The sequence below is a fragment of the Nomascus leucogenys genome, chromosome 3 (assembly GCF_006542625.1).
Source record: "Nomascus leucogenys isolate Asia chromosome 3, Asia_NLE_v1, whole genome shotgun sequence".
Classification (NCBI taxonomy): domain Eukaryota; kingdom Metazoa; phylum Chordata; class Mammalia; order Primates; family Hylobatidae; genus Nomascus; species Nomascus leucogenys.
Window position 1 is genome coordinate 88763263 of NC_044383.1, and position 16288 is coordinate 88779550.

The 16288-nt window shown below is 46.0% G+C and overlaps 1 pseudogene; it reads right to left on the reverse strand.

Moving 5' to 3' along the window:
• Positions 1 to 1382: 1382 nt before the first annotated feature.
• Positions 1383 to 16288, reverse strand: LOC115834440 (annotated as a pseudogene).

A 16288-nucleotide genomic window follows, 5' to 3' on the forward strand; every position in this document is an offset into this window, starting at 1 on the left:
CTCCGAGCCAGGTGCGGGACACAATCTCCTAGTGTGCCGTTTTCCAGGCCCGTTGGAAAAGCGCAGTATTAGGTGGGACTGACCCGATATTCCAGGTGCCGTCTGCTTCCCCTTTCTTTGACTAGGAAAGGGAACTCCCTGACCCCTTGCGCTTCCCGAGTGAGGCAATGCCTCGCCCTGCTTCGGCTCGCGCACAGTGCGCTTCACCGACTGTCCTGCACCCACTGTTAGGCACTCCCTAGTGAGATGAAACCGGTACCTCAAGCAGAAATGCAGAAATCACCCGTCTTCTGTGTCGCTGGGGCTGGGAGCTGGAGACCGGAGCTGTTCCTATTCGGCCATCTTGGCTCCACCCTCCTAAATTTTAAAATATTAAGAGTGAGACAAGACTAGAACATCTCTAGACAAGCTGAAACATGCTGAAATGGAGGGTTTACTGCTTTCCTTGCTTTAAATTTTGCTGGCTCACAATGGCTTATGTTTATTGCATAAGGGAGCCACAGGGAGGGGTGCTTGCTCACATAACGAGTCCCTGGTTTTCTTCAGATACAAGTTCAAATTCTCCACTTAGAGCCAAAAAAAATTAATTGCAAGATGTTCAAACTGAAGTTGGCTTCTACAAAGTCAAAGAATAAGCAGTAAGTGTAAAATAAACCTCAGGAATCCAAGGAGATTCTACGTTTTACCTAGAAATGGCCTCACAATGCGTTGCTGAAGGGAGAGGGTCCCTTCCAGGAACCCCACAATGTAGGTTGCTGCAGTCCAAATTTGTCCCTCCTCTAACTCAACCCACAAGCCTACGCAGCTTCAGTAATTTCACCCAGGCTTAGATTTGGGGGGGGTTGATGCTTTTTATTTTGAGCTGCTGTGTGGGACTTAGAAAGGTGACTTGCATGTTTGTGATGTTATTTTTGTGGAATTTGACATTACATCTGTTTCTGTGTGGTTCCTACAGGGCCGATGACCTTGCACTTCTTTTTTGCACTTCACTAGCAGTGGTAGAAGGTTTGAAGTTAGGGCCTCCCTCAATCTTTACCCTCTCTCTAATGCAGAGGATTGGGGTCTGTTGGCAGAAGAGTGGTGTTTTGGGCCCCAGCAGACCTGATGAATATCAATATCCAATGCCCTGTAATGAAGTCATGTGTGCCATATCATCACTTCTGCATGCAGTCTCATGGGAAGGTGGATTCCTGGACCCCAGGTTAAGGGCTTAAGCACTATAGGCATAAAGATAGAGCTCCAGGGAAGGGAGAGATGACTGGGATGGGACCACACTTTTCCTTCAGGGTGTCCCTCGGTTCAAGGAAGTTTTTACTCAAGGGAGAGAAAGTCCTGGCAGGCCTCCTCACCCTTGGCATTCTTGGTATTGGGGCTGGATAATTATCTGTTACGTGAGTGATTGTGCTGACTTGTGCACTGCAGGATGTTCACCATCCCTGGTCATTCCCCACAAGATGCTGGTAGCACCTCCTCCTCACTCCAGTCATGGCAACAAAACATTTTTCCAGACATAGCTCATGTCCGCTGGTGGGAAAATTGCTCCTGGATAAGAATACTCGTTTGAGAGGTAGAGACACTCAGGAGCTGGGCCTGTAGAAGGAAAGTGATCAGGAAGTAGATACAAAGCAGAGTTGGGCTGGGGAACAGAGGAAGGGAGTCTAGGCCTGGAGGGGCCTGGTCTGATGGTTGCAGGCCTGGAGCTCAGAACCTCAGGATATGGGGAACTAAAGCTCGTGAGGAATGAGGAGAGTGGCAGAACCTCCTATTGCCAGAATATCACACTCATACCCACTAAACACTCAGCCCATAGTTCTGCATCTCTGGGAAGTCAGGATAAATTTGGCCATTATCGGGTCAGAAAGAGTCCTGGTAACCCTAGACTTTGTGTGCCTCCTGACATGATGAATGTGTGGTCACAGCTCCTCCTGTAAACATTGCTGCCAAATGTTTAACCCAGATCTACATAGGTCCTTAGGAGGCACAGCAGACAGAGGAAAAAAGTGAAAGGCACCAGGGGTAATAATATGATAAATTCAGTGTGGAGAAGATTCCACAGGTATTTGGCCTCATCTCTGAAACAGGTAATGCCATTCTAAAACAAAAAAGATGGGTTGATTGTTATAGATTATAGGTAATTAAAGAAATATAACCAAAGGCAACGAGTGGACATTTTAAGAAAGCTAGTTATAGAAAATAGGTACAAAAATGTGCTGAAAAAAGTGGAGACATTTGAACATAAAAGGACTTTAAATAATATTATGGAATTATCATTTATTTTCTTTGGTGTGATAATGTTGGTTCTTATTCTTAGGAGGTGCGCGATGAAGTATTTAGTGGTCTAGAATCATGGGTATTGCAAGTTACTTTAGAATGACTCAGCAAAAATCTTAATCTGGACCCTTTCATAAGGTGGTGCCAAAAATGAAGAAGGAAGCTCCTGCCCTTCCTAAAGCCAAAGCCAAAGTGAAGGCTTTGCAAGGCCAAGAAGGCAGTGTTGAAAGATGTCCACAGCCACAGTAAAACAGAAGATCCACACATCACCCACCTTCCAGCGGCCCAAGATGATGTGACTCCGGAGGCAGCCCAAATATCCTTGGAAGAGCCCCGCAGGAGAAATAAGCTTGACCACCGTGCTATCATCAAGTTCCCGCTGACCACTGAGTCCACCTGAAGAAGATAGAAGACAACAAAACACTTATATTCATGGTGGATGTTAAAGCCAACAAGCACCAGATCAAACAGGCTGTGAAGAAGCTCTGTGACATTGATGTGGCCAAGGTCAACACCCTGATTCAGTCTGATGGAGAGAAGAAGGCATATGTTTGACTGGCTCCTGACTATGATGCTTTGGTTGTTGCCAACAAAATTGGGATCATCTAAACTGAGTCCAGCTGGCTAATTCTAAATATATGTATATCTTTTTACCATAAAAAAAATTACTCTCTTTACTCACTCTGTCTCTACACACACACACACTTACATACATGCTATACAAACATATCTACCTGTATCTATAAAAAGATACATTTTTATTTTTTATTTTTTTAATTTGTGTATGTTCATGAGGCACAAGTGCAATTCGGCCACATTGATATATTGTGTTGCAGTAAATTCAGAGCCTTCGGTGCATCCATCACTGGGGCAATGTACTGGGCACATTGTACCCACCAAGCAACCCCTCCCCTCATACACTCCCTACCAACCACCCCTACCCTTCCGAGACTCCATTGTCCACCATTCCACACCCTACTTCCATGTATATAGAGGTATTAAGCAAATATGCACAATGATAACTGTCAAATTTTATTGCACTATTCTTTCAGCTTTTCTGTACATCTGAAAATTTATATAAGTTGGAACAATAAGGGAGAGAGAGAGAGAGCTGAATCTGAATAGCTTAGGGGTTGTGCCCCACTAGAAAACATAATTGGCCTTTGTGATTCTCAAAGTGTGGTCCCCTGAGCTGCCTTCAGAGAGTCTAGGAGGGAAACTTGTTTTCACAGTAATACCAAGATGCCACCTGCCTGTTTCATTATGTTGACTTTTTCATTAATGCTGCAAATGCCAAGGTTGGTAACACACCCAGCACTTTAGCTGAACCAAGGCAGTGGCTCCAGACTGCATTCTCACTTAAGGATATATTTGATGGAGCAGGAAAAGTTCTACTTCCACTAAAGTTTGATCCTTGATTACTTACCTTTTTAATATTCCTTGTGAGAAACTGGGAAGTATGCATAAAACACTTATTGCACAATGGTAATCTTGAGGAAGGACACTTGTGTGGCTGAGTTATGAGTTCGCCCAGCAGATCTTCTCATTCACCCACTGAAAGACATTTGCATTATTTCTAGTTTGGAACTATAATGAATAAATCTGCTATGAATATTTGTGTACAGGTTTTGCTGTGAACATAAAGTTTTCCCTTGTTTGGGATAAGCACCCAAAAGGGCAATTGCTGGTCATATGATAATTTCATGTTCATTTCCAGAGTGGCTGTACCATTTCACATTCCTACCAGAAATATTTGAGTGGTCCAGTTCCTTTGCAACCTTGCCAGCATCTTATGTTAACTTTATTTTGTATTTCAGCCATTCTTACAGGTGTATAGTGATATCTCATTGTGATTTTAATCTGTATTTCCTTAATGACTAATGATGTTGAGCATCTTTTCATGGGCTTCTTAGCCTTGTGTTTATCCTCTTCAGAGAAACGTCTGTTCATGTCTTGCTCATTGCCTATTTTGTATTTGGAGTTCATTTTTATTGTTGAGTTTTTAAATTTCTTTGTATATTCTGAATGCAAGCCTTTACAGAATTCGTTGTTTGCAAATATCTTCTCTCATTCTGTAGCTTGTCTTTTTATGCTCTTCATAGGTCTCTCACAGAGCAACAGTTTTGAATTCGATAAGAGCCTATTTATTAACTTTTTCTTTTATGGATCATACTTTTGGTGTTACGTCTAAGAACTGTTTGTCCAGTTTTAGTTCTGATGATTTTTTCTTAAGAGGTTTATAATTTTAAAATTTTAATTAATTAATTATTTATTTTAGAAAAAACATCTTGCCCAGGCTGGCCTTGAACTCCTGGGCTCAAGGGATCCTCCCACCTCAGCCTCAGAAGTAGCTGAGAGTACAGGCCTGTGACACCATGTCTAGCTCAATGTTTGTCATTTTAAATATATGTTTTACATTGAAGCCTGTGTTATTTTGAGTTATTCTTTGTATAAGGTGTGAGGTTTGGGCCAGGTTGTTTTTTAATTTTTCCACTGTGGTTGTCCAGTTGCTCCAGCACCATTTGTTGGTAACGCTCTCCTTCCTTCATTGAATTGCTTTTGTGCTTTTGTAAAAGTCGGTTGAGCATATTTGTGTGTTTTGCTCATTTTTAGTTGAGATGTTCACCTTTTATATCAAGTTTAAGAACTTGTCACATATTCTAGATACAAGTTCTTCATCAAAAATGTGATTTGTGATGAATTGTGAAATATTTTCTCCCACTCTATGGCTCGTGTTCTCATTTTCTTAATGGTGTCTTTTGGAGCACTAAAGTTTCAAATTTAACTAAGCCCAATTTATCTTTTCTTTTTTCATTTGTAGATCATGCTTGTGGTATGTTACTTAAGAATCTTTTGCCTAATCAGCCAAAGTAAGAACAATTTTCTCCTATATTTTCTTATAGAAATTTTATACTTTAAACTCATATATTTTAGCTTTTAATTTGAGTTGACATTTTATATGGTATGAGATGTCTAAATCCACCTCTTTTTGTTTCTTTTATCATTTTTCCCACCTGATCAGAGCTAACTACAGCTTCAACTCTTGGGCTCAAGTGATTTTCTTGCCTCAGTCTCCTAAAGCACTGGGATTATAGGTACAAACCACTGAACACTGCCTTCTCTTTTTACATTTAGTTGTCCAGTTGTGTCTAAACCATTTGTTTAAAAGACTATTATTTCCGCCATTGAATTACCTAGGCAACTTTGCTGGATGTCAATTGAAAAAAATGTAAGAATGTCTTTCTAGGTTCTCACTTCTGTTCATTTATCTCTATGTCTGTGAGTTCTACACTATCTGGATTATTATAGTTTTATATTATATTCCAATTTTTTTCAAATTTATGTTGGCTCTTCTGCACCTTTTCCATTTTCATAAGCATTTTAGAATTATTTTGTCAATTTCTATAAAATGCCTGCTGGGATTTCGACAGAGATTGTGTTGAATTCAGAGATCGATTTGTGGAGAATTGCCACTTTAACAATATTATTGAGCTTTCCAACCCTCATCTCTCCATTTATTTAGACCATTCATTTCTCTCAGTAATGTTTTGTACTTTTCAGTGTACAAACACTGCCCTCTTCCTAAATTTATAACTTATTCCTATTTCATGATTTTTGTAACTACTGTGAAAAGAAATTCTAGATTTTCATTGCTGGTATAGAGAAATAGAATTGACTTTTGTATATTGCTTTTATATCCTATGGGCTCTTCTGAACTCTTTTCTTAGTGCTACAGGCTTTTATCTGCATATGAATTCTACAGGCAGGATCATGTGAATAGAATTTTTGTTTTCTTTTTTGATGTGAATGACTTTAATTTTTTATTTTTCGTTTTTTGCCGTATTGTATTGGCTAGAATCTCTAGTACAATGTTAAATAGAAGTGATGAGAGTGGACATCTTCGCTTTGATCCCCATCTTAGGAGGAAAGCATTCAGTCTTTCATCATTATGCATGATTTTAGCTGTGAGTTTTTCACAGATGTCCTTTATCGAGTGAGGAAGGTCCCTCCATTCCTATTTTGTTGAAAGTTGTGAACATGAATGGTGTTAAGATTTTTGTCAACTGTTTCTTCTGCATCTATTCAGATAATTATATTGCTCTGGTCCTTTGTTCTATTAATATGGTGCATTACATTAATTGATTTCCAAATGTTAAGCCAACCTTGTATTCCTGGGATGAATTCCATTGGTCATGAATTGTAATCCTTTTTATATGGTATTGTATTCAGTTTACCAATGTTTGTTAAGGATGTTTGCATTTATGTTCAATGGTGATACTGGTCTGTAGTATTCTTTTCTTGTGAGTCTTTGTCTGACTTTGATATTAGGGTAAAGCTAGTTCCACAAATGATTTGGGGCCCCCACTCTAGAAGGATCTGGTGGGAGATGGTGTCTGTGGCAGTGGTGATCTCAGGGTGCAAAGGGTGGGCAGAGGCAGCCTCAGGCTGAAGGGTCTCAAGAAAACCCCTACTCCACATGGAGAATAAGATCCACTGTCCACTGCCAGGGCAGTGGCCTGGGTGGAATCCCTGCTAGAAATGGGGTAGGAAGGCCTTGTGGTCTCACCACACAGTGGCCCTGGGGTGGAGCTGAGTTTCCAGGGGTTAATGGACCAGGCAGGAGCAGAGTGGCCCAAGTGCAGGTCATGGGCCTGGGTGAGTTCAGGGGGTCAGGGGACACCAGGCCTCCTCCAGCATGGGGCTCCCTAGGGTCAGGTCAGGTGCAGACCTGTGGCAGCCACATGTTTTGATGCTGGGCCTGCGAGCCCCAGGGCTTCCTGATGGGCTCTCCAGTTAGGAGCTGCCTGCTCAGGGCTGGGAGGGGAAGAACGCTGAGCTGCAGGTGGAGGGAGTAAATGTTTTTGTTTTGTTTCTTGGAGGGAGTTGCTGATGTTGATGGAGTCACAGGAGGAGATTGGTGAGGACTGGGAAAAGCGGGATGGGAGGGAGAATCAATGTGGACATTATTTTTTTTTCTGAGCGAAGTCATAGCTTAAAGTCTGGTGAGCCTGAGGAAGGAGTTTCCCTGAGAGGATACAAAGATTTCTTCCCCAAATCTAATTTTTCTTCACCGCCCCCGCATCCCGCAAGCCTCACAAAGACATAGGCCCAGTACCAACACCAGATGGTGCCAACAGGCCATGCAGGCACCGTGCAGTTGGGCTTGTTTCTGGCCATCTGGGTCCCTGACTTAACTGGGGTAGCATGGACCCTGCAGCCAGATGACCTGGGTTCAACCTGCAGCTCTGGTCTCACTGGCACTTTCCCTCCTGGTGCCTCAGTTTCTTCAACTGTAAAATGGACAGTTACTGCGCTTACCTCTAGGGTGGGTTTCTCGACAGCAGCCCTATTAACAATTTGGGACAGAGAATCCTTTGTGGAGTGGCCTGTCCTGTGCGTTGTGGAAGGTTTGCCAACAGCACCCCACTCACCCCCTCCCACCAATCCCCACGTGACAACCGAAAATGTCCCAGGATTTTTGGGTCTCCCTTGGGTCTGGAAGCTGCATTTAGGCATTTTCCCACCTGACACTTGAGCTCATTTCTGCTTTGGTCCAAATAAGCCCTCTCTTTTTTAAAAAAAAGTTTTTTCTTCAAACATTATATCCATCTTTTAAATAAATCAATTTTCTTCCTTTATCTCTGCATTCAGCTAATCCTTCCACACCCTTTCTTTAGTATATTTTGAAATGTATCCATTCTAATTCTAGCAATTAGCATATCTGACTTGCATGGTACCTGCTATTACCGCACTAGAGCTCTGATTTCTTGAGTACAGGGAATGGAGTGCGTGTTCCTGATTCTGCTCTGGATGACTTAATTCAGTTTATTTTACTTTACTTGTCAGGGATGTTGGTCTTCATCTGTAAAATATAATTGTGGACGTGGCTTGAATTACTGGGTGGTTTTATTTCTTCATTCAGCTAGTATTTGTTGTGTACCTACTGCACGTCAAATATATGGCATGATATTGTTTCATGGATCAAACCACAGCAAATAAGAAACTATATTAAGGATGTTATAGCCAGGCGTAGTGCCATGTGCCTGCAGTCCCAGCTACTTGGGATACTGAGGCAGTAGAATTGCTTGAGCCCAGGAGTTTGAGGTTACAGTCAGCTCAGCTACGATCACCATTGCTTTTCAGCCTGGGCAACTAAGCAAGACCCTGTCTCTGAAAAAAAGAAAACAGATATTGTGAGCTGTCTACATGTACTCTATGTCTCAGGAGATTCATGTCCTGTAGCTCTAAATGGCATCTCCATGTGGTTTTTCATGAATGTTTGGTATTTCTTTTCTATCCTTTTACTTTCAACTTTTCTGTATCTTCTACCGATAGTATGTCTTTTATAAATAGCCTATGGTTATTTATTTGTTTATTTATTTATTTTTTATCCCTGTTCATTATTTATCTTGTAATTGGGGTGTTTGAGTCCATTATCTTCCTTTTTTTTTTTTTTTTTTTGAGAAAGAGTTTCGCTCTTGTTGCCCAGGCTGGAGTGCAATGGAGTGATCCCAGCTCACTACAACCTCCGCCTCCCAGGTTCAAGCAATTCTCCTGCCTCAGCCTCCTGAGTAGCTCGGATTACAGGCATGAGCCACCACGCCTGGCTAATTTTGTATTTTTAGTAGAGATGGGGTTTCTCCATGTTGGTCAGGCTGGTCTTGAACTCCCAGCCTCAGGTGATCCACCCACCTCGGCCTCCCAAAGTGCTGGGATTACAGGTGTGAGCCACTGCGCCCGGCCCTGAGTCCATTATCTTTAATGTCATTGTTGCCCTGGTTGGGTTTAAGTCTACCTTGTCATTTGCTGTTTTCTAACATTACGTCTTTTTTTGCCCCATTATTTTTCTTTTCTTGCCTTTTTTAGATTAATCAAATATTTTCATTATTATAGTCTTCTTAGTAAGTGTTTTAGTCACCCATTGCCATATTATTCTCTTAATTATCCAAGAAAGAACAACATTAATCTGTGACTTATTATAACCAACTGGAAACCATAACTTCCCTTTCACATACCTGTGCAGATAGCCCAGGAAACAATTGGTGCTCTGCATATACACCATGGAATACTATGCAGCCATAAAAAGGATGAGTTCATCTCCTTTGCAGGGACATGGATGAAGCTGGAAACCATCATTCTTAGCAAAATATCACAAGGACAGAAAACCAAACACCATATGTCCTCAATCATAAATGGGAGTTGAACAATGAGAACACATGGACACAGGGAGGGTAATATCCCACACCAGGGCCTGTTGGAGGATGGGGATCTGGGGGAGGGATAGCATTAGGAGAAATACCTAATGAAATGACGAGTTGATGGGTGCAGCAAACCAACATGGCACATGTATACCTATGTAACAAACATGCATGTTGTGTACATGTACCCTAGAACTTAAAGTATTAAAAAAAAAAAAAAGAATTGGTGCTCTGGCTCTGAGATACATGCGGCCAGGGGTATGGAAGCAGGAGAGTAACTGGATGATGAAGTTGTAGTTGCAGAGCCATCTGGGCTCCTCATCTGCATTCCTTGTAGACATCTCTTCTAATGAATGCCTGCAATGCCCTCTCCTCAGTATGCTCCTGCCAGAGTCTCCCCATCTCCACCTTCTACTCTCATAGTCTAAAACCATGGCTGTCCTTGATTCTTCTTTCTCAGAACACAGATACAATCCATTAGCAAATGCTATGATGCATCCAGAATCCCATCACTTCTCATTATTTTCACTGGTCACACCCAGGTCCGGGTAACCGATATCTCTATCCTGAAATGCTACATGACTTTCCCACTGTTTTCTCTACTGCCTCACTTGTTCCCGACCTCTCAATTCCGTTCTCAGTAGGGCAGCCAGAGAGAAGCTTTTGAAGAATGAGTCCTACCATGTCCCACTTTTCAAAACTGTACTCTAACTCCCCATCTCACTCAGAGCAAAAGTGAAAACCCTGCCCACACCCTCCAGGCCTACCTGCTCTGGCCACACCTCTGACCTCATCTCAGTTAATCTGTCCAGCCCTTCTGGACTCTTCTCACTTCCCAAAACACAGATACCTTCCTGCCCTAGTGCATTTTAACGGGGGGTTCCCTGCCTGGAAAGAACTTTCCTAGACATCCTCGTAGATATCTCCTCATGTCCTTCAAATTGTTCTTCGAGACCTAGAAGAAGCTTCTCTGCTCCTTCTTGAATCTCTGTCTGGCTCAGTCCACTTGCCCCCACCATGTCCATTAGGGTGACACAGAAGTCCTACAAGGTATTCCACTCTGACCCCCAGGCTTTCAGCAGCTGCTCCTACACAAGCAGGCCTGGTGCCCACATCAGCTCCTTGAGCTTCTCCTAAGTGGGCAGCAGTGGCAGCAGCTTTTGGGGTAGCTTGGGTACGGCAAGGGTCTGGGTGGAGGCTGTGGTGGGGCCCATGATATGGGGGACATCACAGCCGTCATGGTCAACCAGAGCCTACTGAGGCCCCTTAAGCTGGGGGTGGACCCCAACATTCAGGCCATGTGCACCCAGAAGAAGGAACAGATCAAGACCCTCAACAACAAATTTGCCTCCTTCATCAACAAGTTACAGTTCCTGGTGCAATAGAACAAAATACTGGAGACCAAGTAGAGCCTCCTAAAGCAGCAGAAGATGGCTCAGAGGAAGATGGACTGCATGATCAAGAGCTATATTAACCTTCAGCAGCAGCTGGACACTATGGGCCAGGAGAAGCTGAAGCTGGAGGCGAAGTTGGCAACACACAGGACTGGTGGAAGACTTCAAGAACTAGTATGAGGATGAGATCAATATTGATACAGAAGAGAATGAATTTGTCCTCATCAAGAAGGATGTGGCTGAAGCTTACATGAATGAGGTAAAGCAGGAGTCTTGCCTGGAAGGGCTGAATGATGAGATCAACTTCCTCAGGCGGCTGTATGAAGAGGAGATCACGGAGCTGCAGTCTCAGATCTCGGACACATCTGTGGTGCTGTCCGTGGACAACAGCCACTCCCTGGACATGGGCAGCATCATCGCTGAGGTTAAGGCCCAGCAAGAGGAGATCACCAACTGAAGCTGGGCTGGGGCTGAGAGCCTGCACCAGGTCAAGTGTGAAGATCTGCAGGCACTGGCTGGGAAGCACTGGACGACTTGCGTCACACAAAGATGGAGATCTCAGAGCTGACCTGGAACCTCAGCTGGCTCCAGGCTGAGATTGACAGCCTCAAAAACCAGTGGGCCTCCCTGCAGGCTGCCATCACGGATGCAGAGCAGCGTGGGAGCTGGCCATTAAGGAAGCCAAGCTGTCTGTGCTGGAGGCCACCCAGCGGTGGGCAAAGCAGGACATGGTGCGGCAGCTGTGCGAGTACCAGGAGCTGATGAATATCAAGCAGGCCTGGTCATCGAGATCGCCACCTACAGGAAGCTGCTGTAGGGCAAGGAGAGCTGGCTGGAATCTGGGATACAGAACATGAGTATCCACACGAAGACCACCGGTGGCTACTCAGGTAGGCTGAGCTTGGCCTACGGGGCCCTCACAAGCCCTAGCCTCAGCTACAGTCTGGGCTCTAGATTTGGCTCTGGCAGGGGCTCCAGCTCCTTCAGCCACACCAGCTCCTTCAGGGCCGTGGTTATGAGGAAAATTGAGACCTGTGATAGAAAGCTGGTGTCCAAGACCTCGAATGTCCTGCCCAAGTGAATGGCCACAGCAGCCACTCCCAGCCTGCCCCCTCCTGTGACTGCCCCAGGGCCTGTAGGGGAGGCCACTGTGCAGGGGAGCATAGGGAACAGGAGACCCACCTGAGGCTCAGCCCTTGCCCTCAGCCCACCCATGGCAGGAGTTCAATGCCTGGGTTACCCCTACTTGCACATGCCTTCAGCTACAAAGTAAATGTTTTTTTTTTCTTTTTTCCCAATTAAAGCCACAGTTAGCTCTGCCAACTGTGAAAAAAAAAAAATCTTGCCTTGAAGGTCACATTTGCAACAAGGCCCACGCTGACTACATAGTACAACAGCCACCTTCCCTGTCTGCACACCACACTCTGGATCACTCACCCCACAGCACTTGCCACCTTCTAACACAAGCATTTGCCTTCCTTATATCATGCTTATAGTGTATCTTCATCTGCCTCTTCTCTCTAGAACATATGCTCCACAAGGCCAGAAATTTTTCTGTTTTTAATTTAAAGATGTTTTCCAAATGCAAAAACAGTCATATACCTACATATACCTAGCAGACAACAAATGTCAGTTCAATGAATGATCACCGTAGAGCACCTCCCTATCCGAAAGGCAATATCTTTATTAATGTAGCCTCAGGCCAAATGCTGTTTTGTGGCTGCTACAGCTGTTTGTGGCAGCTACAGCACAACATCCTCTCACACTGACATCAGTGCCACCAGTGCTTTTGTCACCAGTCCTGCTTGTGTGCCCTCCCTCCCCTCATTCCTCCTCCCACACCAACCGTCCTGCACACTGCAGCACACAATCATATATCTCTCTTCAGGAAAGATAATCTTAGGCTTATAAGTCCAATTTTCCAACTACATATGAATCTAAATTAGACTCCACTTTACAAATCCATGAGTTTGGATTGGAGCTAGCACTAGGATTATTACAACTCAGGGCAGAAGGAAGAGTAGGAGGGCAGAAGAGGAGTTCCAATAGAAAGTTAAGTACGATGAGAAACTATGGGATCCCTCCTCTCTGCAAATGTTACAATCTGGTTCCTATAAGAAGGCTGGTGAAAAGATGGGAAATACAATCCAGGAAAGAGCCCTGGAAGGAGGGCAAGTGCTGGACAGGTCTGAAAAATCAGTCTGTTGATACCACAAGGACTTCTGTGTGCAGGGACTGCCCTAAATGACATTTGAGTCCCTGTGATCACAGGTCCTGCTGGGACAAGGTTCTGCTGAAGGACCAAGGCCACTGGAGCAGCAAAGATGACCAGGCTGAGCAGTGACCACATAAAGCCCACAGTGGCCTGAGCACCCACTGGGCACAGCCCCATCTACTCTCCTCCCCTGCAACAGATCAGCACAGGAAACATAGACTCTGGGAGGTTCTCAGGTCTTCCATTTATTTTGTCTCTCAAATTTTAGTAATCTCCTCCTCTAATTAACTAATCAACCTCTCATGGCAAGAATTTGAAGAAGTAAATTTATACTCAGATTCTAATTTTAATAGGGAAGCAGGAAGTTGCAGCTCAGTACACCATAAATTTGAGACAGAGATAAAGACATCCGAGCCCCATGTCTCTGGAACAGGAAAGGTAATTGGGTAGAAACACGGGGTAGTGCAGGGAAGGGGGTCATGGTGTACATGGGGGTAGGCTGGTCTCCAACCTCCTCACATTATGCTAACAGGGATGAAGACACATTTGGACACCTTTTCAGAGAGAATCAGGCTTCTTGAAGTTACGAAAGGGAGGCATGAGCAAATCTTGCTTCTCAGTCCCACACAAGGAAGCTGTCTCACACTACAGAGAAAATATTCATGAACAAATTCCTATCAGTCACAGTGAGAGGTAACATTCTAAATAGTCCATTTCGTACTCAAGACATCCAAGTCAAAGAAACCCCATAGCACAGCTGAGTCCCCTCTGTTCCCCCACACCCCACTCACATCAGGGCCCCTGCCCTGGAGTGTCACCTTTATTAGCTGTGAGAGACACACCAGAGCCCTGGGCACTGTCAATGATTGGAGTAGAACAAAACAGACCTGGTCAGAGCCCACAGATGTGGCTAGAGGCACTGTGGGGTGGGTGAGCTCCATCATAGGCTCCTGAACACAATAGCCAACAATCTCAGGGATCAGCCTCCTTCATCTTGCTTGCAGCCTGAGAGTAGCTCCCTCTGTTTCTATCTGTGGGAAGAAAATGTCCTTGTGAGAGGCCAGAAAGGAGGCAGGGCCATAAGGTCCTAGAGTAACCCTCTAGTCTTTGATCCCAGAGAGTTTCCAGAAAGTGTAACTGCAGATCCAGGGGCAAGATCAGGAAATATAAGAAAGCAGATGTGGGTCCTGGACCAAATGCCCTCCTGAAGTCTGTCATCAGCAGGGACCTTTCCTGTGATTTGTGACTGCTGAGATCAGGTCCCATCACCACCATAATCATCGAAGTGAAGAATCTGTCCTTCATTTTCACAAGTGCTTTATAAATGAGTAGGTGCTGGCACACAGGGCCCAGGCTGGGTAGGCCCATGAGTGTGGTGGTGCGTCCCAGTAATGAGGCAGGACACACTTCTACTTGGGGGCTTGCAACCCCAGTGGGACAAGAAAACTCAGACTCCACTCCTATCCCTTCCCTACCTGAGCTCTTCTTCCTCCACATTACAGCAGCGACCACAGCTCCAGTGACTACAGCTCCAAGGACAACAAGGCCAGCAACGATGCCCACGATGGGAATGGTGGGCTGGGGAGACTGCTCTGGGAAAGGAAGAGGGAGGTGAGGGGCCCTGATCTCCAGGCCTCAGCCCTGACCCTGCTGAAGGGCTCCAGAAGGGCTCCTGCTTTCCCTGAGAAAGACATACCCTCATCCCCCTCTTTACCCCATCTCACTCCTTACCTCATCTCACTCCTTACCCATCAGGGTTGAGGGGCTCGGGCAGCCCCTCGTGGCTGCACCAATGCATGTGTATCTCTGTTCCTCTCCAGTAAGGCACCACACAGCGTCCCACTTCTGGAACGTTCCATCCCCTGCAGGCCTGGTTCTCACAAGCTCTCTGGTCCTGAGGTCTGTTCCTCCCATCCACGCATGCCAGGTCAATGTGATCTCCGCAGGTAGAAGCCAGGGCCCAGCACCTCAGGCTGGCCTCATGTCGGAGATGGGTTCGAGGTGGGGCAACGTGTGCTTTTTGGATGGATCTGAGAAGAGTCAGAAAATTCAGGCACTTTGCACTCCTCATGGGAAACCCCAGCAGCACCCATGTGACCAACCTGAGAATGGACAGGACACCTAGGGTTCGGAAGGGAGCACAGAACCCAGACACCAGCCTGGACACAGACACCTGGGAAAATCTCTTATTCCTTGGAAAGTTCGAGTCTCTGAGAGGGGAGCAGGGACTTCTGGCCCTGACCTAAGTGGAGGCCGAGGGACTCAGAAGAGCTGGAATCAGAGCCCCAAATACATTGAGTGTGAGGCAGAGAACAAAACTTGAGAGGAAAAGTCACGGGGCCCCAGGCTGTTGGAGGGCTCAAAAGGAACCGCGGATCGGTATTCCAGGGACTGTCTTCCCTCCATTCCCTCAGAGATTTCATCCCTTAATTGTCCCAGAGAGCAGGGCGGACTCTCACAGTCACTCTCTGGTACAGGATCTGGAAAGCCAGGAAGATTCTTCCTACTCAGGACCAGAGGGAGGGCGATATTCTAGCATTGGGCCCACTTTCCTCCCCACCTTGTGCGAGGCCATCCCAAGAGATCTACAGGAGATGGGGGAGGCGCCCGTGGCCCCTGGTACCTGCGCGCTGTAGCGTCTCCTTCCCGTTCTCCAGGTATCTGCGGAGCAACTCCAGGCACTCGCCCTCCAGGTAGGTCCTGAACTCCTCTGCATACTCCTCTGCCTCATAGAAGCGCTGGGTGATCTGAGCCACGGTGTCCGCCGCGGTCCAGGAGCGCAGGTCCTCGTTCAGGGAGATGTAATCCCTGCCGTCGTACGCGTGCTGGTGATACCCGCGGAGGAGGCGTCCGTCGGGCCCCATGTCGCAGCCATTCATTCCCTGGAGGGTGTGAGACCCTAGCCAAGTCCCCGCAGTCAGCCCCGCCCAGCGAGCCCCGCCCCTTCCCCTCCCAACCCGCGGGGATTTTGGCCTAAACTGAAAATGAACCTGGGTAAAGGCGCCTGGGACTTTCCCTGGTGGAGGGTCTGGGCAGGTCCCGCTGCCTCGGGGTGGATTTCGAATCCGGAGACTCTGAGGGACCCGGGAGGTCCGTGGCGGATGGGGGGTGGTCGTGACCTGCGCCCCCGGCCGGGGTCACTCACCCGCCTCGCTCTGGTTGTAGCGGCGGAGCAGGTTCCTCAGGGCCACTCGGTCAGTCTGTGCGTT